A 27071-nucleotide genomic window follows, 5' to 3' on the forward strand; every position below is an offset into this window, starting at 1 on the left:
TTGTTGAATTTCTGCAAATCCAATTCCCAATTCCCTTTACATTTAATGCAATTTATATTTCTTGTCATTTAAGATTCTTGCAATTTTAATTTCTTGCTCTTTAAGTTACTTGCCAATTTACATTTTGCAACTTTAAATTCATTGTCATTTACTTTATGTTGGCTACAATTTCACACAATTCACTAAATGTCAGCTTGACTAAACTAATCACCCACTAAAATTGCTTGATCCATCAATCCCTGTGGGATCGACCTCACTCCCGTGAGTTATTGTTACTTGATGCGACCCGGTGCACTTGCCGGTTAGATTTGTGTGTTTTGGGAGAAATTTATTTTTCCACCAAAATACTCATCAGTTGCCTCCCAACGAAGCGCTCTTTTAGCATCGCTAGCTCGATGATTTCTCTATCAGTTGAGATGATATTTCACTTTGGGGCTTTCCCCCATGTTGCCCATGTAATGCTTGAGCCTTTGTCCATTCACAGTGAAAGTCCTCCTTGAGCTTTCCTCCATGATTTCTATGTGTCCATATGGCGAGACCTTTGTGACAAGAAAGGGTCCAGACCACCTTGATTTGAGTTTCCCAGGGAAGAGTCTCAATTTGGAGTTGTAGAGGAGCACTTGCTGTCCCTTTTCGAAACTTCTGGGTGTTAGATTGAGGTCATCTCTTCTCTTTTCCTTTTCTTTATAGATCTTGGCATTTTCATAGGCTTGAGATCTGAACTCCTCCATTTCCTGCAGCTGCAGGACTCTTTTTTCACCAGCGGCAAGGCTATCAAAATTTAGTAGCTTGAGAGCCCAGAAGGCTTTGTGTTCAAGCTCCAATGGTAAATGACAGGATTTTCCATACACCAGTTGATATGGGGACATCCCGATTGGTGTTTTGAATGCCGTTCTGTATGCCCAAAGAGCATCATCTAGCTTCTTCCACCAGTCCTTTCTTGATGCTCCTACAGTCTTTTTCAGAATCCTTTTTATCTCTATGTTAGATATCTCGGTTTGCCCACTTGTTTGGGGGTGATAAGGTGTGGCAACCTTGTGCTTTACCCCGTATCGTAGGAGAAGAGCTTCTAGTGGCTTGTTACAAAAATGGCTCCCTCCATCACTGATGAGGGCTTGTGGGACTCCGAACCGGCTAAAGATATTCTTTCTGAGGAAGTTTATGACCACCTTGTTATCATTTGTTGGGGTTGCAATGGCCTCTACCCACTTGGAAACGTAATCCACTGCTACTAGGATATACTTGTTTGAATATGGGGTTGGAAATGGTCCCATGAAAGCGATTCCCCATACATCAAACAATTCCAGTTCTAAGATGAAATTCTGTGGCATCTCATTTCTTTTGGGTAGATTTCCAGCAATTTGGCTTTAATTGCAGCTCTTTTCTACTTCCTTGGCATCCTTGAAAAGGGTGGGCCAAAAGAATCCGCTTTGTAACACCTTGGTTGCAGTTCTTTCCCCTCCAAAGTGGCGTCCATAGCACGAGCCATGGCAGTTCCATAAGACCTCTCTTCCCTCTTCTTCTGAAACACATCTTCTAAGGATTCCATCTGAACACTTCTTGAATAGGTATGGTTCATCCCAAACAAAATACTTCGCGACATTGATGAGCTTTCTTTTTTTATGTTTGTTGATTTTTGGAGGTAAAGCCCCAGTTGCCTTGAAATTGGCAATATCTGCAAACCAGGGTGCTCTGTGAACCGTCATCAACTGCTCATCTGAGAAGAACTCATTTACACTTGTATCATGTGATCCTTCTTTATCATGAGGGATTCTGGATAGGTGATCAGCTACTTTGTTCTCCACTCCTTTCTTGTCTCTAATTTCAATATTGAATTCCTGCAACAACAAGATCCATCTTATTAGTCTTGGTTTTGATTCTTGCTTGGCAAACAAATATTTAAGTGCTGTGTGATATGTGAAAACGATCACTTTGGTACCAATGAGGTACGATCTAAACTTGTCAAATGTAAAAACTATTGCCAGCAACTCCTTTTCAGTAGTGGTATAATTTTTTTGAGTGTCATTGAGGACTTTGCTGGCATAGTATATCACATGGACCAAGTTATCTTTCCTTTGTCCTAACACTGCCCTAACTGCAAAATCAGATGCATCACACATCACTTCAAATGGTAAGTTCCAATCAGGTGGGGAAATGATAGGGGCAGAGGACAGCCTTTTTTTCAAGTTTTCGAATGCTAGCATGCATTTTTCATCAAAGACAGATGGTGTATCAGATACAAGGAGATTGCTTAAGGGCTTAGCTATCTTTGAAAAATCTTTAATAAACCTTCTGTAAAAGCCGGCATGCCCTAAAAATCTCCTAATTGCCTTGACATCACTTGGTGGGGGTAATTTTTCAATGAGTTCCACCTTAGCTCTGTCTACCTCAATTCCTTGGTTAGAAACCTTATGGCCAAGAACTATTCCTCCTGTCACCATAAAGTGACATTTCTCCCAGTTCAAGACCAAGTTGGTCTCTTGACATCTTTTTAATACCAAGGCCAAGTGATTTAGGCAATTAGGGAAGGAATCTCTGAATACCGAAAAGTTATCCATAAAGACTTCAATAAATTTTTCTATCATATCTGAGAAAATGGAGAGCATGCAGCGTTGGAAAGTTGCAGGTGCATTACATAGCCCAAACGGCATGCGCCTGTAGGCAAACACTCCATATGGGCAAGTGAATGAGGTTTTCTCTTGGTCTCTTGGATCAACCACTATTTGGTTATATCCTGAATAACCATCGAGAAAACAGTAATATGCGTGTCCTACAAGTCTTTCCAGCATCTGATCCATAAAAGGAAGGGGGAAATGATCTTTTCTTGTAGCTTCATTGAGTTTTCTGTAGTCTATGCACATCTGCCATCCTGTAACGGTCCTTGTAGGATTTGTTCGTTCTTCTCATTGGAGACTACAGTGATTCCTCCTTTTCTTGGGACGACTTGCACAGGGCTGACCCATGGGCTGTCGGAGATCGGATAGATCACCCCTCCCTACCATAACTTCATGACTTCTTTCTGTACCACTTCCTTCATGACTGGATTCAGCCTCCTTTGGGGTTGAATGGATGGTTTGACATCGTCTTCCAACAGTATCTTATGCATGCATATGGCCGAACTGATTCCTTTCAGGTCAGCGAGGGTCCATCCAATGGCATCCTTATGCTTTCGCAATACTTGGAGTAGTTCATCCTCTTGATCTTGGCTGAGGGCTGAGTTTATGATCACTGGGTAACTTTCATTCTCTCCTAAGTATGCATATTTGAGAGTGGGTGGCAGTGCTTTGAGTTCAAGTTTGGGTTCTTCTTTTTTTTCATTCTCTTCCTTTGGTGTACCCTGTATATGAATCTCTGTTGTTGTAGCCTCTTCGCTAGATGTTGATTCCTCCTCTGTTGACTCTTCAAGTTCTTTTTCTTCAAAAATCTCGTGTACTGCGTCTTCCAGTGAATCCAACCTTATACATTCGCCCAATGGTTCTGGTGGGTAACTCATGGCCTTGAACACATTGAATGTCATTTTTCATTGTGCAATCTCAGGGTGAGTTCACCTTTTTAGACATCAATGATAGCTCCAGCAGTGGCCAAGAACGGTCTTCCCAGGATGATGGAGGCCTTGGCTTCCTCTTGCATGTCCAGCACTACAAAGTCTGCTGGGAAGATAAAATCTCCTACCTTCACCAGCAAATCTTCTACTATGCCATGAGGAAACTTGAACGGCCGGTCTGCCAGTTGTAGGGCCATTTTTATTGGCTTAGCCTCCTCAATTCTCATTTTTCTCATCATAGCTACTGACATCAAATTTATGCTGGCTCCTAAGTCACACAGAGCCTTCTCCACTATGATTTCCCCTATAATACAAGGGATCTGAAAGCTCCCAGGATCCTTCAATTTCTGGGGTATTTTGTGCTGAATGATGGCACTACATTCTTTGGTTAGTATCACAGTCTCATTGCTCTTCTAGCTTCTCTTCTTGGTCATTAATTCCTTTAAAAACTTGGCATAGAGCGGCATTTGCTCTATTGCTTCAGCAAAGGGTATGTTGATTTGTAGTTTCTTGAAGATTTCCAGAAATCTTAAGAATTGGTTGTCATCCCCCTTCTTTTTCAATTGCTGAGGGTATAGAGCTTTTTGGGACATCTGGCTTCAGCATTTCTCCTTTTTGCTGTGAACTGGGAATGGGAATTTGGACTTCATCTCGTTCCTTTTCCCCTTCATTTGAGTTCTTCTCTTGTGATTTCTTGGGAATTTCCTTCAATTCCTTCCCACTTCTGAGGGTGATAGCCTGACATTCCTCTCTTGGGTTTGGATCAGTGTTGCTGCACAGGTTATGGCTGGGAATTTGCTTGAATAGGTAGCCAATTTGTGTCTTAAGTTTCTTGATTGCAGCATCTTGATTCTGCATATTGGACCGCACTTCCTCTCGGAACATTTTACTGTCCTGGACTTCTTTGCATATTCGTTCAAGTAGGGTCTCAATCCTTGAGAGTCTATCTTCGGATGATAGTGAGTTGGAGTTGGAGGGATGAGAATGCCCATTTTGGTTTTGGTATGGATGTTGAGAGGTGTTGTTAGGTGGGTGCTGATATGATCTCTGTGTGGAATGTTGGTGAGCTGCATTGTTGTTGGGGTTGTGGCATCTCTGATCTTGGCCTTGATCTTGTTGATTTCCCTACCTAAAGTTTGGGTGGTTCCTCCAACCAGGATTGTAAGTTTTGGAGTATGGATCATGGTTTTGCCTAGGTCAATTTCCAATGTAGTTGGCTTGTTCCTGATCACCCTCTGCCTCTGTATTCACTCCTTCTTGAGCTGCTGATGAGGTAGTGATTGCTGCTACTTGGTTCCTCTCCATCTTCTTGGTAAGGTCAGCCAACTGCTTGGTAATCAGCTTGTTCTGGGCCAGCAATGCATCCATATTATTTAGCTCTATTACTCCTCTAGTGTTGCCTCTTTCAGAAGCATAGAAGTAGTCATTCTCAGCTACAGTCTCAATGACATCTATGGCTTCTTCAATGGTCTTCTTCTTGTTCAGAGATCCCCCGGATGAGTGGTCTACTGCATTCTTTGATTCATAAGAAAGACCTTCATAGAAAATGTGTAACTGCACCCATTCATTGAACATATCTGGCGGGCACCTTCTTGTCAAGTCCTTAAACCTCTCCCATGCTTCATAAAGAGTTTCACCATCTTGTTGCCTGAAGGTTTGTACCTCAGCTCTCAATCTGTTGATCCTTTGAGGAGGATAGAATCTCGCCAAGAATTTGTTCACCACATCTTACCAAGTTGTTAAACTCTCCTTCGGAAAGGATTTCAGCCATTTAGATACTTTGTCCTTGAGTGAGAAGGGAAACAGAAGCAGTCTATAGGTGTCAGGATGAACACCATTAGACTTCACAGTATCACATATCCTCAGGAATATGGTGAGATGTTGATTGGGACCTTCTTGGACACTTCCTCTGAATGAACAGTTGTTCTGAGCAAGGGTGATGAGCTGTGACTTTAGTTCAAAGTTATTGGCTTGTATGGTTGGCTTTTGGATGCTACATCCACAGTTTCCTGGGTTTAGATTGATATAAGAGCCTAGAACTCTTCTTTCTTGTCCAGCATGATGCACTGGACCTTCTCTGCCATGGTTGTGAGCCTCTTCTTCATGATGGTTCTCCATATTCTCATCCATGTTTGGTTCAAAATACTCCTCTTCTTCCTCAGCACTAACGACTCTCTTTCCTCTTGCTTCACTCTTTAGTCTAAGGAAGGTTCTCTCAGGTTCAGAATCAAAGGAAGTTGAAGCTCCGCTTCTTCTACCTGTCATACAACCAACAAGGCACAAGCAGGAAAGAGATAAATGCAGGAAGTATTCTTGTCAGAAATTCTGTTAGTGTGAGTGATGCAATATATCAAACAGTTAGTGGGTTAGTGAACTGAATTGTAACAAATAAGAGAACACCGCAAACGGGTACTGGGGAAAGGAAAGAAAATAACTACAACTGAAAGTAAATCAGTCAAACAAAAATTAAATCAAACAAAAGAAAAATGCTCAATCTAGTTATCCACCAATTTAATCATTGTTGATACAAAATCAATCCCCAGCAACGGCGCCATAAACTTGATGCACGGAAACTTGTCTCTCAACAATTTTCCCTCGGTAAGTATACCGAATTGTCGTCAAGTAAAAACTCACAATAGAGTGAGGTTAAATCCCACAGGGATTGATTGGTCAAGCAACTTTAATCAGAGGAATGTTCTAGTTGAGCTAAGACGAAATTGAGTTGATAATTGCAGAAACGTAAATGGCAGGAAAGTAAATAACAGAAAGTGTAAATGCTGGAAGTAAAGAGCAAAAGGTAAATGGCGGAAAGTAAATTGTAGAATCTTAAATGGGAAATGGGGAATTTAGTATAAAAGTAAATGGCAGAAAGTAAAGAGAATGGGTAAGATCAGAAATGGGGAATTCATTGGGCTCAGGAGATGTTGCATTCTCTGGATCAAGTTCATTTTCATGTTTTCCTCAATCAATGTATTCATTGATCTCCTTGGCAATCTTAAGTGATTGAATTCCAATTCCTTGGTAATTCAATCTGTCAAATCTTGATCAATAGCCAATTCCTTGGTCTAATTGCTCATGAGAAGAGATGAAGTATGGTCACTAATTATACCACATGTATTTCCAAATCAAAGTATTGGGAGAATTATATGTCACCATATCCGTCGAAACCCCAATTTGATCCAACATGAGAAAGCATTTCTAGCATGATCTATTCATTCCTCTTCCAAGGTTCCGAAGAGATCCAAGTATGAATAGCTTCTTTTCCAAGATAACTACCCAATTGGATGAAGATTGAAAGCTTTCTAGTAAAATCAAGAGAAAAGAAAGAAGAAGAATAATGAAAATTATTATTGATCCATCAAATTACAACAGAGCTCCCTAACCCAATGAAAGGGGTTTAGTTGTTCATAGCTCTGGGAATGGAAAGCAAAGATGGAAAATACATTCTAAAAGTAAAACTAGAAGTTGCAGAGAAAGTAAAATTATACAGAGAGTGGTTCTCTCAATCCAAAAGCTCTTCTCTAGTTCAAAACTACTCCTATATATACTATTCTTCTGATCTTCTAGTTGGCTCTTCAAGTCTTGGATATGGGCCTTTGGATCTTGAGTTGAAGCAGTTTGGAATCTTCAGTGGGCTCAGCTTTACTTGCAGAGAAAGTGTGAAGTAGGCATGGACTTTAGCTAGGACGTTAGTGGCGTTAACGTTAAGTGAAAATGTGGGTTCGAGAACGTTAGTGACAATCACCTTTTTCACTAACGTTCCTAGCCCAAGATGATTCATGTTAACTTCAACGTTAGTGGCACTAACGTGACCACTAACGTTGCCTCTTGGTCCATCGCAGGCGTTATTGGCGTTTACCTTTGCCAATAACGTTGCTCTTAGCCCCCCTTTTCTCATGTTAGAGTCCACGTTAGTATAACTAACGTGGCTCTTAACGTGGGCATGCCTTAGCCTCGAGAGCGTTAGTGACACTTACCTTTGTCACTAACGCTCCAAACGTCCCTTCTCACGTTAGTGCCTCACACTAATTGTCTTAACGTGGCCACTAACGTAGTGGTGATTGCCATCTCCAACGTTAGTGACAAAGGTGAGTGTCACTAACGTTGGCTCATCATTTCTTTCCTCTACGTTAGCTTCCATGTCAATGCAATTAACGTGGCAACTAACGTGGCTCATAGTGGCTTAGTCCAATGTTAGTGACAAAGGTGAGTGTCACTAATGTTGGTGATTCCTAGCTCCTCCCACGTTAGAGTTCACATTAATGTAGTTAACGTGACTCTTAACGTGGCCAATTGGGCTTAGTCCAACGTTAGTGACAAAGGTGAGTGTCACTAACGTTGGCATTGTCTTCCCTTTCCACGTTAGAGTTCACGTTAACTGAGTTAATATGACTCTTAACGTGGCTAATTGCCAATTTGGAGCGTTAGTGGTATTCACTTTTACCACTAACGCTGGAGCTCCCTTTCTCTCTACGTTAACTTCCACGTTAATGTAGTTAGCGTGGCAATTAACGTGGGCCATGATGGTTTCGAAGGCGTTATTGGCAATCACTTTTCTCATTAATGTTGCATGTTTATTCCCATTCCACGTTAGTGGTCACGTTAATTAGATTAACGTGGCTGCTAATGTGGCTCTTCCTTGCTTCCTTTATCCTGAAATCAAGCAAATAAGGTGCATCAAAGCTCTAATCCAAGTTATGAGACATGCATTATCCAATTTGTCATTCAATTCATGCATAACTCTTATAAAATCACATGAAATTCCCAATGTTTGCTTGAATCAAGATGTAAGTGATTATCTACCCAAAACTTGCTTATTAACTAAGAAAATACATGAAACTACCTTAAAACAGTAAAGAAAAGGTCAGTGAAACTGGCCAAAATGCCCTGGCATCAAGCACTCTCTTTGAAAACGAGCGCCAAACACACCCACGTGTACACGTAATGCACGCGTATGTGTGGATCTTCAAATTTTGTTGTCTGACGCGTGAGCGTCCCATACGCGTGCGCGTCGTAAGTGAGCGTGGCGCCCTTTATTTGAACGCAACGCTGCCCTGTGCTGAACCTTTTTCTCTTCATTTTACCACCTGAAATCAACCAAACAAGCAATCAAAGTCCTACCAAAATCACAAGAATTTACACCATTCATAATAATCACTTAATTCTTGCATAAATCTCATGATTTTGTATAAAATAAATGATGTTTGATTGAATCACAATAATCATGAAATTCCACTCCAACCACTTACTTATTGTGCAAGAAAGTGCATAAAACTTAATGAAACAAATGAAAAATGCTTGTAAAACTAGCATAAGATGACTTGTTATCACAACACCAAACTTAAATCTTGCTTGTCCCCAAGCAAGCACTAAAACATGAGAAGAAATGAAATGAAACAGAGAAGCATGTATTTCCTTATTTAGCAGATAATTGAATTTGGTTCATGGGGATTTATGCAGACAAAAATGCAGCTCAACTATTATCAGCTTTCAAAAATGAAATGTCTCTTTGAAGGTTAGCTAGAGTTGCTGCTATAATGCCTTGTTCTTTTATTGACCCCTGTTAGATTTTTCCTTCTTTCTTTTGCTTCAAAAACTTATTTCTTAATAGTAGCTCAGTGTCAAGTGTTGTAGCATCCTTTTGGCTCAGTTTTTCTCAACACCTCTTCACTACAGATACTTGGCTCACAATTCTTCCTAGGAACATTAATGCCCAGCACCTCTTTGGGTTACTAAATGCTTTGTACCTAGGTTGCTCTTGATAATGGACATTCGGTTGGAAATCCCGGATTAGTTAATCCAAGTTGCCAAGTTTTAAAAGACTCCTCAGAACCTAGTTGTCCAAGCATATCCTATTACAACAAGCACCACAGGCATATGTCCTAAGGTCCAAGCTATTGATGTCTAGCCTTATTATTTTTTTCTTCCATTTCTAGTGCCAATTCTTGGCTTTTTCTTTTCTTTATCCTTCTTACTTTTCTTTCTTTTCCAGGGATACTTATTAATTAAAGGTTCTACAGCAGCAACAAAGTTCACACTGCAAGAGACATTCTATCCTGCAGCTTTTATTGTGGAGCTTATCATCTAATCAAGCAATTACCACCACTGAACTTTATTATTATTCCTACCATATTGGACATCATTTTCTTTTATTCATGCAAAAAGAAAAAGGGACAAGTCATAACATCTAAGTTGATGAAGATGAAGACAAGCACTTAAACCAGAACACTTTGCAGACATCAAAATTTATACTATTGAAACTAATTAACACAGAAACTTCCAATTTAAAATATCTCAGAGCAAGAGGGATTAATTGACGATACAACCTCTTGGGAGTGTCTCCAAGCTTTCCTTTTGTTATCATCATCTATAACTTTTGTATTTCCTTTGGTGATGGTGTACCATTTTATTCAAAGGGTTGAATGTCTTTCCTACATAATTGTTGGAAGTTGCTTGTTCCCTAAGCACTTAAGCCAATGGTTAGCATGCAAAAATTGTTGTGGCCTCTTGGACATACTTTGGTGTGGGAACACCAAACTTAATCCCTTGCTACTATCTATGACACATTAGATACATGAAACCTCATGCCTTTAAAGAAAATAGATTATAAACATGGACTAAGCAAGTGCTAAGTAGTTTCTCTGATTGTTTGAAGTTAGTGATCATTCTTGCATGAGAGTGTTATGCATTCTTAACGAAATTATTGGTGGAACACCAAACTTAGAACCATACATTCACTCTTAAATTGTTTTGGTGTGCAACACCAAACTTAGCTCCTTGCAATACAGAGAAATCTACTTCACTCTTTATTAAAATAACCATGAAAAGAAACTACCTCAGGTTGGGTTGCCTCCCAACAAGCACTTGTTTATCATCATTAGCTTGACGTCTTTCATCCTTGTTCATCCTAGTTCATGAATGCTTTCCTCCTTGTTCCAAGGTCCTCCAAGGTAGTGCTTGGCTCTGTGACCATTTGCTGTGAATGTGTCCTTTGTAGCTTCATCAAGAAGTTCAAGACTCCCATAAGGGAAAACCTTTGTCACCAAGTAGGGGCCAGTCCATTTTGACTTGAGTTTGCCAGGAAAAAATTTGAGCCTGGAATTATATAGGAGTACTTGCTGTCCTGGTTCGAACTCTCTTTTCAAGATTTTCTTGTCATGAAACATCTTAGCTCTCTCCTTGTATATCTTTGAATTCTCATAAGCTTCTAATCTGAATTCCTCTAGCTCATTGAGATGCAATAACCTTTTCTCTCCTGCTACTTGAGGGTCAAGATTCAGGAGCTTAGTGGCCCAGTAAGCTTTATGTTCTAACTCCACAGGAAGGTGACAAGATTTGCCATAGATTAGCTGAAATGGTGACTTCCTAATTGGATTTTTGAATGCTGTTCTGTATGTTCACAGTGCATCACCCAATTTTCTTGCCCAGTCTTTCCTTGTAATCCCCATTGTCTTCTCTAAGATTTTCTTCAGCTCCCTATTTGCCAATTCAGCCTGGCCATTAGTCTAAGGGTGATATGGTGTGGCTACTTTGTAAATTACTCCATATTTGTAAAGTAGCTTTTCCATCTGTCTGTTGCAAAAGTTGCCGCCACCATCACTGAAGAACTGAAGATTGATGGTTTAGAAGTTATAGTAAATTCTCGTTGCGAGTATAGTTACTAAACCAAAAAAAGTTTTTTGAAAAATTTTTAATAATTAAATAAAAACCAATAACCTCTTAATTTATGAAAAAAAGCAAAAATAAAAACAAATAAACAAGCAAAAAAAAAACAAATATTTACAATAACCAATAAAAAGGCACACGTTTGCAATTACCCGGCAACGGCGCCATTTTGAAAGAGCTGAAGATTGATGGTTTAGAAGTTATAGTAATTTGCGAGTATAGTTACTAAACCAAGCAATCAACCTTTCTTACCAACGTTGTGGTTGTCACAAGTAACAAACCCCTAAATAAATTGATAACCGAAGTATTCAAACCTCGGGTCGTCTTCTCAAGGAATTGCAGGGAGGTGTTCTTATTATTGGTTATGAGTTGTAAATTGGGGTTTTGGATCAAGGTAAAAAGTATGTTGAATGACAAGTAAAATAAAACAATAATAACTATAAAATAAACTCTTGGCAAGGTAGAAGAACTGGAAGTCCTATCCTGGTTATCCTTATCAATTGTGATGAGAATGGATTTTTCTCCCACTTTGTTAACCTCTAACTATGAAGGTAAGTTAAGTGGACGAATTAATTCGAATCCTCAAGTCCTAGTCTTTCCTTGGGAAAAGTTAGAGTTATTGGATCTCGAAGTAATTCTTGAAGAATTCCAATTTTCATTCAACAATGAGTTTGATAACTCAAGAGTTACCAATGACTCAACCAAAGCCAAAAGGGAAAAGTCCAAATTATTTATATAAATAAAAGAAAGCAATCATAAGTCTGAAATACCTCAAAATATATTAAATAGGAAATCAATCTAAACATAGAGAGTCATAAACAAAATTGAGAAAAGAAATAAAAGAACATTGAACCTGGGATTGAGAGTCACTCCTAAAACTAAGAGAATTCCTAAATCCTAATCCTAAGAGAGAGGAGAGAACCTCTCTCTCTAAAAACTACATCTACTCCTAAAATTGTGAATGTGAAAACTTTTTTTATGAATGGATGCATTCCTCCACTTTATAGCCTCTAATTTGTGTTTCTGGGCCGAGAACTGGGTCAGAAACAACCCAGAATTCGCTGGTTGCGAATTCAACATGCTGAATTTCTGTCACTGCGACGCGTCCGCATGGAGCACGCGGTCGCGTCATCTAGCGTCAGAGAAACTATGGCATATTATATATCAAATCGAAGCCCCGGACGTTAACTTTCCAACGCAACTGGAACCGCATCATTTGGACCTCTGTAGCTCAAGTTATGACTGTTTGAATGCGACTTCTTGTACTCCTTCCACTTTTGCATGCTTCTTTTCCATCCTCCAAGCCATTCCTGTCCTATAATCTCTGAAAGCACTTAACACACATATCAAAGCATCTAATGGTAATAAGAGAGGATTAATAATAAGCAAATATAAGATCAAAGAAGCATATTTTCAATCAAAGCACATAATTAGGAAGGCAAATGTAAAACCATGCAAATAGTATGAATAAGTGGGTAAAGAGTTGATAAAAACCACTCAAATGAGCACAAGATAAACCATGAAATAGAGGTTTATCAACCTCCCCACACTTAAACACTAGCATGTCCTCATACTAAGCTCAAGAGAAGCTATAAAAATGAAGAGGAATGGTAAAATATATGAAATGCAACCTACCTATATGAATACAACTACATGCAAAATGATTCTACCTACTTGGTTAAAAGTAAATCAAATTCTCAAAGAATATACATAAATCAGATTTCACTAATTCAAATTATACAATAAAAGGAAAATAAACTTGTAAGAAGATAGCTCATGAAAGCAAGGAATATAGAAATAAGCACTGAACCCTTACTGATAGTGTATATCACTCTATCTCTCAAGTGTCTAGGGTTAATCACTCTACTCTTCTCTAGTCATGCTCTTTAAACTTTGTTCTTCATCTAACCAATCAACAAAAATTACAGATGCAAACATCATGAGGTCTTTTCAGGGTTGTAATGGGGCTAAGGTAAAGGTAAGGATATATATATATGGCTAAGTGAGCTATAATTTGAATCTTTGACTAACCTAAGTTCTCACCTAACATACATACACTCTATAAAAATTTAAACTCATACCTAGCTACCCATAATTCCCACTTTTGTATGATTCCCATACTCATGTACCAAATTTTTTATATTTCTTTACTTTTGTCACATGTGCATTGATATTTTCATTAACTTAGCATTGGGGTAATTTTGTCCCCTTATTTATTTACTTATTTATTGAATATTTTTAGATTTTTTTTCTTTTCTTTTTTTTTTGTAGAGAAATAAACATAACTTATCAATGCACATGGATTTTCTATTATTTTTCTATTTTAGTTTTTTATGAGTAGGTTCCCAAATTTCCAATATTCAAATAAATTAGAAACATGTTACATTCCCTTATTAACCCATGTTCCCACAATTTCCCCACACTTTGTTGATGTACAATCTCTATCTTAAGCTAACCAAAGATTCAATTGGGGTTTTTAATTTGTTTTTCTGCTTAAGACTAGTGATGTGGTAAAATATAGAATAAATGGGATTAAAAAGGCTCAAGGTGGCAAACAAAGGTGATTGAAAGGGTAGGCTTATTTGGGATAAGGGAGTAAAAATCAAATAATGGTCTCAATCATATGCAAGCATGTAAATACACTAAATATTAGACATATAGAATGGAACAAAGCAAAGGGATTGCACCGTCCTCGGTGCATGCTGAGATGTGCAGGTGGACGGGTTGTTCCAACTGATGCTTTTCTTCAAGGAATGTGCAGATGGACTTGTTTGTCTCCCCTTTTAGAAGTTTCTCCTTTTTTCCGTCTTCGGTGGCCAGCCTGAAAAAAGAGAAAAAGGAAGAAAAGTAACCCAAAAATAAAGATAGAAAATAAATAAAATATGGGTGTTAATGCCAGATAATAAGGGTCTCAATTACATGGTAGCTACAACATGCAAGTGAGAAAACAGTAGAAGTACATGGCAAAGCAAAAGTGCAAAAATTTGCAACAATAGGGAAGAATGTGTGGGTAAGGAGAGATAATATAAATTCATGTCAATGTAAAAGTAATACAGGTATAAAAGATTGGCATTGATATAAATAATATTATCTAACCAGAATAAAACAAGTCATAAGCACCAAGAAAATACCAGAAAAGATGTAACAGTTGAGTAAGAAATTTTTAACACCAATGGAAAAATAATAAATTTAGAAAAGAAAATAAAAATATGCACAAAATTAAGATTTAATGAATGAAATATGCAAATAAATTAAGTAAAATAAAATAAAAGATAAGAAAAATGAGAAGGGAAAGAAGGGAAGAAGAAGTAAGTAAGAAAGGAGGGAGGAAAAATTAGGATTGGGGAAGAAAAGATAAGATATTTGGCAAATTAGGATAAGCTGTGCGGCGCAAGCGATGCGGTCGCGTGGGGCACGCGGTCGCGCGGCTTGCGCATAAACTGATTGACGCGGTCGCGTCGGTCACGCCGTCGCGTGACACAGTTTATGCTACTGGCGCGAGGGCAGCCTCGCGCTCGCACAACTCTCTGTTCAAAATCATATTAGTGCCAAATTTTAAGTGACGCGATCGCATGGGGCATGCGATCGCGTGAGCGGGCTTTAGAGGAATATGACGCGGTCGCGTGGGTCACGCGGCTGCATGGGAAGGATTATGCGTTCAGCACCAATCCAGCACCACTCTCGCACAACTTTCGGGTGTGCACCACTTTAACGTCGAAATCTTGGTCACGCGGCCGCGTGGGGCACGCGGTCGCGTGGGAGGCCATTATTCCCATATGACGCGGTCGCATCAGCAATGCGGTTGCATGGGACGATTTGTGCCATTGGCACGCCTCCAGCCACGCTCTCGCGTGACTTTCTGTTCGTTTTCTTTTCTTCCCATTGCACTAGTGACGCGGACGCGTCAGCAACGCTGCCGCGTCGCATCCGTGCTTCTTTTTTTTTTTAATGCAATATGCAGAATGCAATGCTTAATGTGAATGCTATGAAAACTTCCAGGTTCAATGAAAATTAAAATAAAATAAAAACAAACAACATGAAATAAAATTGAAAAAGAAACGATCATACCATGGTGGGTTGTCTCCCACCTAGTACTTTTAGTTAGAGTCCTTAAGTTGGACATTTGGTGAGCTTCCTGTTATGGTAGCTTATGCTTGTATTCATCCAGGAATCTCCACCAATGTTTGTGATTCCAATGGTCTCCGGGGTCCCAAACTAGACGCAGAAAGCATTCAAGTAAGTTAAAGCAAGTGACAAGACCCCAAGAGTGTTGATTGTTGGGATGAATCCCGGGGTCCCAAATCTTGCTTTTGCACCCATCTTCTTGTTGATCATCATTTTTCCACTTGGGTGGTGAATAATCGGAATTCTCACTGAGATATCCAAACAGCTTCCTAGACCCATTCAGTTGAGCTTTATACCAACCTTTGCGTTTAAACTTAAAGCTTCCAACCATGATGAAACTTGCAGGACAATTCTTACCACTGGCCATCTTCCTCTTACTCTTAATATTACAAAGAGCTCTAAGTTGACCATCCGTCTCCAGTAGCCTATATTCAAGTGGAATTAGAAAGCTAAGGGATATGAATTTTACCCACTTGAATGTTGTGAAGGATGATGGCAACTTAGGGGGAGGTATTTTTAATGAAATTGCAAGCTCCACTCCCTTGTGCTTTTCTCTGATAATTACCACCTCTTTGCAAGCTTCTTCAATTTCAACCTCTTCCTCTTGGTAGCTTTCTTCCAATTCAATCTTCTCTTCATTGCTTTCCAAGGGCATGGGAGGTTGTGCTTCTTCTTCTAGAATCTCCATCTCTTGATCAACCTCTTCCAAGTCTTCAACTGTCATATACCTTGGAGGTTGTACACCCTCCTTAACATCAAATGCAACCGTCTTGGAAGGAGGTTCTATGTCTTGACTTTCCCATGGATGTTCAGCATCTCCTAAGTCTGCAACCACTTCTTCTTCTTCGATAATTACAGCTTCCTCCACTTGTTCTAGTACAAAGTCATGCTCTGTACTGTCCACTGGAGTTTCTAATATCTCCTTCATGCTATGTTCTTCATTAGATTGCCCACATGAAGCCATGGGAGCACTTTGAATGTCCGAGCGTCGGGAACCTAATTGACTTATCGCTTGATTTAGTTGATATAGAGTTGCATGAAATCGATCCGCTGCTTCCTTGAGATGATCCCTTGATTCTTCCTTCACTAATTCTTCAACCACTCCTTCGACTTCAAGGGTTTTTACTACCTTCACCCTTAGGGCCTCCTCTAGCTCCTTATGAAGTATGGATTTGCAAAGATGATCACTTCTCTCTTGTTCCATGTCAATAGCATTATTGAGATCATGTTGTTCCTGGATTGATGGATGTGGGTGCTCTTCCATGGATGGTGGTGACGGGATGGAGAGATCATTCTGTGGTTGAAAAGGAAGTGCACTAGAGCTTGAGGGTTGATTGTTGAAGGCATTTGGGGTCTGATTTGGGTGACGAGAGCTTGTATAGTAGAGTTTAGATCAGTAAGTGCTTTCTCCATGGAGGTTTGGGGTGGATAGGAGGGTTCATTTGGCTCATAAGGTGGTTGGTATGGTGGATACGGGTTAGGGTCATATAGAGGTGAATTGTGAAAAGGGGCTTGTGAGTATGGTGGTCCAGAGTCATGTTGAGGAGAGGGTTTATAGGCATATGGTGGTGGTTGTTGATAGTCCATTGGAGGTGATTGTTGCCATGAGGGTTGATCAAATCCTTGTGGCTCCTCCTATCTTTGATTGTTCCAACCTTGATGCATGTTCTCATTGTAATTTCTTCTTCCTGCAACATAATTGTAACCAGACTCATAGCCAAAGGGGTGAAGGTTCATAGTAGCAATTAAAAATTAAAAATGAAAAAAAAAATTTAAATTAAAAGGTTATTTAAATTTTGAATTTGAAAATTAAATTTTGAAATTTGAAATTTTTAAAATTTGAATTTTGAAATTTGAGATTTGAAATTTGAAAAATTTTTAAAATTGAAATTTGAAAATTTTTAAATTTGAATTTTGAAATTTGATTTTTAAATTTTTAATTTTTTGAATTGAATAAGGAAAGAGAAAAACAATAAAATGACACCAAACTTAAAAATTTTTAGATCAAAACGAAGAAAACAACTAAGAACAACTTGAAGGTCAAGATGAATACGAAGAACAACTTGAAGATCAAGATGAACACCAAAAAAAAATTTTTTGAAAAATTTTTAATAATTAAATAAAAACCAATAACCTCTTAATTTATGAAAAAAAGCAAAAATAAAAACAAATAAACAAGCAAAAAAAAACAAATATTTACAATAACCAATAATAAGGCACACGTTTGCAATTCCCCGGCAACGGCGCCATTTTGAAAGAGCTGAAGATTGATGGTTTAGAAGTTATAGTAATTTGCGAGTATAGTTACTAAACCAATCAATCAACCTTTCTTACAAACGTTGTGCTTGTCACAAGTAACAAACCCCTAAATAAATTGATAACCGAAGTATTCAAACCTCGGGTCGTCTTCTCAAGGAATTGCAGGGAGGTGTTCTTATTATTGGTTATGAGTTGTAAATTGGGGTTTTGGATCAAGGTAAAAAGTATGTTGAATGACAAGTAAAATAAAATAATAATAACTATAAAATAAACTCTTGGCAAGGTAGAAGAACTGGAAGTCCTATCCTGGTTATCCTTATCAATTGTGATGAGAATGGATTTTTCTCCCACTTTGTTAACCTCTAACTATGAAGGTAAGTTAAGTGGACGAATTAATTCGAATCCTCAAGTCCCAGTCTTTCCTTGGGAAAAGTTAGAGTTATTGGATCTCGAAGTAATTCTTGAAGAATTCCAATTTTCAATCAACAATGAGTTTGATAACTCAAGAGTTACCAATGGCTCAACCAAAGTCAAAAGGAAAAAATCCAAATTATTTATATAAATAAAAGAAAGCAATCATAAGTCTGAAATACCTCAAAATATATTAAATAGGAAATCAATCTAAACATAGAGAGTCATAAACAAAATTGAGAAAAGAAATAAAACAACATTGAACCTAAGATTGAGAGTCACTCCTAAAACTAAGAGAAGTCCTAAATACTAATCCTAAGAGAGAGGAGAGAACCTCTCTCTCTAAAAACTACATCTACTCCTAAAATTGTGAATGTGAAAGCTTTTTTTATGAATGGATGCATTCCTCCACTTTATAGCCTCTAATCTGTATTTTCTGGGCCAAGAACTGGGTCAGAAACAACCCAGAATTCGCTTGTTGCGAATTCAACATGCTGAATTTCCGTCACTACGATGCGTCCGCATAGAGCACGCGGTCGTGTCGCCTAGCGTCAAGACAACTATGGCATATTAAATATCAAATCGAAGCCCCAGACGTTAGCTTTCCAACGCAACTGGAACCGCATCATTTGGACCTCTGTAGCTCAAGTTATGACTGTTTGAATGCGAAGAGGTCAGGCTGACAGCTTTGCAGTTTCTTCAACTTCTTGTACTCCTTCCACTTTTGCATGCTTCTTTTCCATCCTCCAAGCCATTTCTGCCCTATAATCTCTGAAATCACTTAACACATATATCAAGGCATCTAATGGTAATAAGAGAGGATTAATAATAAGCAAATATAAGATCAAAGAAGCATGTTTTCAATCAAAGCACATAATCAGGAAGGCAAATGTAAAACCCTGCAAATAGTATGAATAAGTGGGTAAAGAGTTGATAAAAACCACTCAAATGAACATAAGATAAACCATGAAATAGAGGTTTATCAATCACTAATAAGTCCTTTAGGCACCCTATATCTAGTGAAAATGTGTCTCTTAAGAAATTGAATAACAATTGGTGCATCACAGGTAGTTGTTGCTATGGCTTCCACCTATTTAGAGACATATTCCACTCCTACCAGAATGTATTTGAAGGAATAGGATGGAGGAAAAGGGCCCATAAAATCTATACCCCATAAATCAAATGGTTCCACTTCCAAGATGAAGTTTTGAGGCATTTCATTCCTCTTTGTCAACCCTCCAGCTCTTTGACATTCATTGTATTGGTGCACAAATTCTTTGGCATCCTTGAATATAGTTGGCAAATAGAACCCACTTTGAAGCACTTTAGCTGCTGTTCTTTCTGGCCCAAAATGTCCACCATAAGCTGAACCATGACAGTGCCACAATATGTCTCTCATCTCATTTTCAGGAATGCATCTTCTAATCATCCCATCCGGACACCTCTTGAACAAAAATGGCTCATCCCACAAGAATTTCTTGGCTTCATTACACAGCTTCTTCACTTGTTGCTTGGTAAACTCTTGAGGAACCTTCCTTCCCACCTTATAGTTTGTAATGTCAGAAAACCAAGGCACCTGCTGGATTTGAAGAAGGTATTCATCTGGGAATTTTTCATTCATTGGTTGTGGTGTATCTTGGTTAGCTTCTTGTGATAGTCTTGACAAATGATCTGCTACTTGGTTCTCATTCCCTTTCCTATCTCTCACTTCAATGTCAAATTCTTGTAACAGCAACACCCACCTAATAAGCCTTGGCTTTGAATCCTTCTTAGACATGAGATACTTGAGAGCAGCATGATCAGTATATACTATAACTTTTGAACCAATCAAGTATTGTCTAAATTTATCAAATGCATATACAATTGCCAAGAGCTCTTTCTCAGTGGTGGTATAGTTTTTCTGCGCCTCATTCAACACCTTACTTACATAGTATATAACATGATGCAGCCTGTCTTTCTTTTGCCGCAATACAACACCAATTGCAAAGTCACTCGCATCACACATGAGTTCAAAAGGCAATTCCCAATTGAGGGGTGTGATGATTGGTGCTTTAGTGAGTTTTCTTTTTAAAGTTTCAAAGGCATGCTTGTAATTGTCATCAAAGATGAAAGGATTATCAACCACTAGCAAATTGCTCAATGGTTTGGCTATTTTTGAGAAGTCTTTGATGAATCTTTTATAAAAACCAGCATATCCAAGAAAACTTCTTACTGCTTTCACATTAATAGGTATAGGAAGCTTTTCTATGATCTCTATCTTAGCCTTATCAACTTCTATACCTTTGCTTGAAACTTTATGCCCAAGAACTATCCCTTCAGGAACCATGAAATGACATTTCTCCCAATTCAAGACCAGATTAGTTTCTTGGCATCTTTTCAAGACAAGAGTTAAATGATGCAAGCAGGTATCAAATGAATTACCAAAGACAGAAAAATCATCCATGAAGACTTCTAAAAATTTTTTCACCATGTCAGAAAATATAGAAAGCATACACCTCTGAAAGGTTACAGGGGCATTGCATAGCCCAAAGGGCATCCTTAACTCCGAATGGACATGTGAAGGAGGTCTTCTCTTGATCCTTGGGGTCCACCACTATTTGATTGTAACCAGAGTATCCATCGAGGAAGCAATAATAGGCATGCCCAGCCAATCTTTCCAGCACCTGATCAATGAAGGGGAGAGGAAAATGATCTTTCCTTGTACCTTCATTCAGTCTTCTATAATCTATGTACATTCTCCACCCTGTCACTGTCCTTGTGGGAATGAGTTCATTCTTCTCATTGAAGATGACTGTCATGCCACCCTTTTTTGGCACCACTTGAATTGGGCTTACCCAATAGCTGTCAGAGATTGGGTATATGATTCCAACTTTCCACAGGTTCATCACTTCTTTTTGAATTACCTCCTTCATGGTTGGATTAAGTCTTCTTTGGGGTTGTACTACAGGCCTTGAGTCCTCCTCCAACAAAATCTTATGCATGCAGATGGCAGGGCTTATACCCTTGATATCATCAATCATCCATCCCAAGGCTGTCCTGTGAACTTTCAACACTTCAATCAGTTTTGTTTCATCTTCCATGGTTAAGGAGGAATTAATGATCACTGGCAAGGTTTCTTCTTCTCCAAGGAATGCATACTTGAGATGAGGAGGGAGGGGTTTTAACTCTTGCTTTGGCCTTTCCTCTGTCTTGCCCTCAAAGGAGACTTCAGCTACTTTTTTTATGATAGCTTGTTCTACTTCTATTTCCTCTTCTTGTTCCTCCTGGTTGTTATCTTCCAGTAGCTCCTCCTTCACTTCTTCTATCATTTTCACTCTCATGTGCTTTTCTTTCTCAAGAGGATACTGCATGGCCTTGAAGCCATTGATGATCATTTTTTCATCATGCACCCTGAGGGTCATCTCACCTTTCTCCACATCAATGATAGCTCTTGCTGTTGTTAAGAAAGGTCGTCCCAATATGATTGAACTGTGTCCCTCTTCTTCCATGTCCAAGATAACAAAGTCAGTAGGGAAAATGAATTCTCCAATCTTCACCAATAAATTTTCTACAACTCTATTTGGTATCTTGAGTGATGTGTCAGCCATTTAAAGTGACATCCTGGTGGGCTTGACTTCCTCTATTGCAAGCTTCTTCATTAGTGAGAGGGGCATTAAATTGATGCTAATTCCTAAGTCACAGAGAGATTTTTCTAAGGTCATGTTGCCTATGGTGCAAGATATCATGAAACTCCCAGGATCTTTGAGTTTTGGTGGGAGACCTCTTTAAATCACTGCACTGCATTCTTGAGTTAAGACCATTGTTTCCTTTTCATTCCAGCTTCTTTTCTTATTGATGAGCTCTTTGAGAAATTTTGCATAAAGAGGCATTTGCTCCAATGCTTCAGCAAGTGCAATGTTGATTTTTAGCTTCTTAAAAACTTCCAAGAATTTGGGAAACTGTTGATCCTTAAGCTCTCTTTGCAATCTTTGGGGATACGGCAGAGGAGGGATGTAGTGTTTAACTTCCTTCCTCTGTTCTTGTAGAGGCTCTATCATGATTTGTTTTCCCTTCTTTGAAGCTTGAGACTCTTCACCCTTCTTTCTGAGCTCTTCCTGATCCTTCTCTTTAACTTTCACTTCTTCCTGGCTATTGGCCTTATCATCCTCTACTGGCTTCTTGTTGGCTTCTTTGTTATTCTCCAATGTCTTTTCACTCCTAAGTTCAATTGCTTTACATTCTTCTTTGGGGTTGGGAATAGTGTCACTTGGTAGTGCATTTGTTGGTCTCTCAACTGCTGTTTGCTTGGACAGTTGTCCTAATTGTCTTTCTAGGTTCCTAAGTAAAGCTTCATGGTTCTTGTTGGCCAATTCTTGATGTTTGATCATTTTCTCCATCATCATCTCCAGGTTAGAGATTCTTTGGGATTCTTGTGGTGGTTGTGGTTGAGTGTGGGAAGTGGATGGGGAATGAAAGTTGTTTTGGTTGGTTGATGGGTTATTGGGTGGATAGAAGTTAGATTGAAGTTGATTATTTTGTGGTTTTCAGTATGGATTTTGGTTAGTGTTTTGGTGGTTTTGGTGGTTTGTGTTGCGGAAGTTATTTTGGTTTGAGTTCCTCTGCCAAGGTTGCTACTTCTGGTTCTCTCCCCATTTCAGATTGGGGTGGTTTCGCCAAGATGAGTTGTAAGTGTCTCCATGGAAATCATATGGTCCAGAACCTTGATTGTGCATGTATTGCACTTGTTCAGGCTGCTGCTCTTCATAGCTTTCCTCCTGCTGCCCCCACACCACTGGTGGTTGGTTAGTTGTGCTCACTGCTGCAAGTTGTAATCCATCTATCCTCTTTGTCATCATTTCAATTTGCTGTTGAAGTTGCTGGTGCATGAGTTTATTTTGAGCTAATATTGTATCAACTCCTTCAAGTTCAAATACACCTTTCTTTGAGACTGCTTGCCTTTCAGAGGAGTAGAAGTACTCATTGTTGGCCACCATGTCTATAAGATCATGTGCCTCTTGAGCAGTTTTCATCATTTGCAAAGATCCTCCTAATGAATAATCCAAACTTTTCCTAGAAGGCAAGGACAAGCCTTCATAAAAATTCTGCAACTCCACCCATTCACTGAACATTCCTTCTGGACACCTTCTGATCAAAGCTTTATACCTCTCACAGGCTTCATACAATGATTCTCTTTCTAGCTGTCTGAAGGTTTGCACATCAATTTTTAGCTTAATGACTCTATGGAGTGGATAGAATTTGGGTAGAAATTTATTGACAAAATCATCCCAATTGGTGATACTTTCTTTAGGGAAGGTTTCTAACCAATATGTGGCTTTGTCTCTTAGTGAAAATGGGAATAACAAGAGTTTATAGATGTCAGGGTGGACTCCATTGGTTTTGACAGTGTCACAAATTCTAAAAAATAAAGAGAGGTGTTGGTTTGGATCTTCAGCAGTACTTCCTCCATATTGACAATTATTCTGAACCAGGGTAATCAATTGAGGCTTGAGTTCGAAGTTATTAGCATGGACATTGGGAGTTAAGAAACTACTCCCACAATTCCTTGGGTTGGAGTAGTATAGGAAGCTAAAACTCCTCTCTGAGGTTGGCCATTGTTGTTAGCCACATCCTCAAGTGGATTTGGGACGTTACCCTCCATCTCTTGATCCTCTTGCTTCTCTTCTTCTTCTCAAAAGTGTTCTCTTTGGCTCAGAATCAAAAGAGGTAGATTCACCTCTTCTCCCTCCTGGCATACAACACAAAAACACCAGAAAAACTAAAATAGAACACTACTGATAGAGTGTGGTTAAGGTTAGTTGAAAGAAAATTTCAAACAGTTAAAATGCTTAACAAAAACAAAGAAAAAGTGCTTAATCTAGATTATCACCTACTTAATCATTGTCAATCTAAATCAATCCCCGGTGATGAGGGCGGAAATCAGCCAATTAAGAAATTAATAGAAGGAATACGTTGCGAGTATAGTCCTTAACCAGCAAAAATGCGCTTATCAATTTAGAAAGGTTGTCATAAAATTATAATAAAAATACTGGGAGTATGAATCCCAGGTCGTCTCCCAACTAGTTGACAAAAGAGTGTTATTTTATTAATCAGGAGTTTTCCGAGAAATTTTGAGGGTTGAAAGGCAGGAAAATAAAGGATTGTGAATTAAAGCAATGTAAATTAAAAGAGATTTATCTACTCATAATAAAAAGCCTTAACCGGGGGTATGATTAATTGGAAGTTCTATCCTTATTGGAATTCCTCAAGCGTAGTATCAAAAGGTTGTTATTTTTACTTAGTTAACCCTTACTAAATAAAGGAAAGTCAAGTGATTGAGCTAACTCTTATTCGCAAATCCTAGTCCTCTCCCTTAGGAAGGACTAGCTGATAAACCCATACTTTATGATATATTTTGTGCTTAATCTGATTGATTTATTCAATTCTTCACCCACTTATTCATATTAACTGCATGGTTTTATTTTCCCTTCCTTATTATGTGATGTATGTGAAAAACATGTTTCCTATGCTTTAAAATTAATTATTTTAATTACCTTTATTTCCATTCGATGCCGTGATTAGTGTGTTGAGTAGTTTCAGATCTTCTAAGGTAGGAATGACTCAAAGGATGGAAAGGAAACATACAAAAATTGAAGGAAAGCATAAAACAGAGTTTGTGAAGAAACTGGCAGCCACACAATCACATGGACGACGCGGCCGCATGCCAGTGCGAAGAGAGCGCGACGCGAACGCGTGACTGACGCTATCGCGCGCCTCGAGCGAAACACATATGACGCGGTCGCATGACTGACGCGACCGCATGCCAAGGAAAACTCCGAATGATGTGACCGCGTGACCCACGCAGACGCGTGACAGAGGCCACGCACCAGAAATTGCAGAAAACGCTCCCAGCGAATTCTGAACCCTTTTTTAGCCCAAATCCAAGTCCAGAAGGCATAGACCAGAGGTTATGAAGTGGTGGAATGCATCCATTCAAGGAGTCTCCACTTTAGTTAGTTTTCCGTGATTTAGATTTAGTTTTGAGAGAGGTTCTCTCCTCTCTCTTCTCCCTTTAGTATTAGAATTTAGAATTAGGATTTTATTCGCTTTCAGGATTATCTCTTTATCAGGTTCAATATTCCCTTTTATTTACTTTTGCAATTTAATTTATGAATTCTTCTATGTTACAGATTACTCTTTGAATTAATGTTAATTGAGGTATTTCAGTTTATTATTGCTTTCTTTTATTTACATTATTGTTATTCCCAACTGAAGACATTTTTATTCTAGTAGATTTACTTTTCTCCTTTTGGTCTTGGTTAAGAAATCAGCAACTCAGGAGTTATCAAACTCAAACATGATTGATAATTGTTATCTTTATTAATTAAATTGAACTTCAATAATCCCAATCTTTTCTTAGAAAATAAATAAGATCCGAAGATCAAACCAATTAATCCCTTGACCTTCCTTTATCTTAGTAAAGGTTAACAAAGTAGAATTAAGATTCAATTCTCATCATCATTCATAAGGATAACTAGGATAGGACGTCCAATCTCTCATACCTTGCCAAACGTTTATTTACAGTCATTTATTTATTTTACTTGCCATTTAAATTGCTTGTTCTTCATTTACTTTATTTGCTAATTCAACTATTCACTCCTCACTCTGAAAACCCCAATTTACAATCTCCATAACCAATAATAAGAACATACTTCCCTGCAGTTCCCTGAGAAGACGATCCGAGGTTTAAATACTCGATTATCAATTTTAAAAAGGGGTTTGTTACTTGTGACAACCAAAACGTTTGAAAGAAAGGTTGATTGCTTGGTTTAGTAACTATACTTGCAACGAGAGTTTACTATAACCTCTAAACCATCAATCTCCCAAGTTCTTTCAAAATGGCGCCGTTGCCGGGGAACTGCAATCGTGTGTCTTATTATTGGTTATTGTAAATATTTTTCTTTTACTTGTTTATTTGTTTTTATTTTCTTCTTTTATCTTCATTAGCTACTATGAATTCTCACCCCTTTCGCTTTGAGTTTGGTTCTAATGTTATTGAAAGGAATGGAAGTTATAATAGGAACATGCATCAAGGTCAGACCAATCAAAGATGGATGGAGCCAAGAGGATCTGATCAACCCTTTAGGCAACAACACCCTCCAAGATATCATGGACAAAGACCATTCTACAATGCATACCAAGCAAATAGACGTGGTGGACAACCTTGTAATTACCAACAAGCCCCACCCTGTGCTTATAGACCATCTTCTCAACACAACTCCGAACCACCACACTCACAAGCTCCTTTTCACCATTCACCACCGTATGATCCTCATTTACCCCGATTCCAGTCAAATTACTCCCAAACGTCACCACTTCCCCATGCACCATATCCAAATCTATCACCCCGAGAATCAGAGGTTTGCCTCAAGGAAACAGTGGCTCGACTTCAAACAACCCTTCATCAACTGGAGCAAGCAGTAAGTTAATTATCTTTTAGGAGTTCGAACATTCAAGAACCTCCCACAGCCCCATGTGGACAATCTAATGAAGAGCGTAGCATGAAGGAGATACTAGAAACTCCAGTGGACAAGACAGAGCATGGCTTCGTACTGGAACAAGTAGAAGAAGCTGTCATTGTTAAAGAAGAATAGTTGGTTGAAGACTTAGGAGACGCTGAACTTCCATGGGAATCCAGAGTTGTGGAGCATTCTGTCAAGGATCTTACAATTGATGCTAATGAGGAATGTGCGCAATCCCCAGAGCAAGTCCTTCATGAAGAACTAGACAGAATAACCCAAGAAGCAAGTTTCCTTAATGATGATAATCTCAAGTCAAGATCTTCTAGTAATGAACTTGCATCCGCAAGTGAATTCTCTGAGATCGAAGGATCTTCCCCAAGTGACTACGAAGATGATACGGATGTAGATTTCTCTCAACCTCCAGTCTATGACTTAAGTGATGAGGAAGACATAGATGGCTTTGATCAGGACATGGATACATTTGAAGAATCCTGCAAGGAAGTGGAGAAATTCACAGAAGAGCACAAGGGAGTAGAACTCACAGAACCACTGGAACCACCTATCCCAAG

General features: G+C 38.8%; 1 non-coding gene across 1 annotated transcript; it reads left to right on the forward strand.

Moving 5' to 3' along the window:
- Window positions 1–5115: 5115 nt before the first annotated feature.
- Window positions 5116–5221, forward strand: LOC148561647 (small nucleolar RNA R71). Its single transcript, XR_015887449.1, has one exon. It is a non-coding gene; the product is annotated as a small nucleolar RNA R71 (small nucleolar RNA).
- Window positions 5222–27071: the final 21850 nt, after the last annotated feature.

The sequence above is a fragment of the Arachis ipaensis genome, chromosome B6 (assembly GCF_059453495.1).
Source record: "Arachis ipaensis isolate K30076 ecotype BB chromosome B6, ASM5945349v1, whole genome shotgun sequence".
Taxonomy (NCBI): domain Eukaryota; kingdom Viridiplantae; phylum Streptophyta; class Magnoliopsida; order Fabales; family Fabaceae; genus Arachis; species Arachis ipaensis.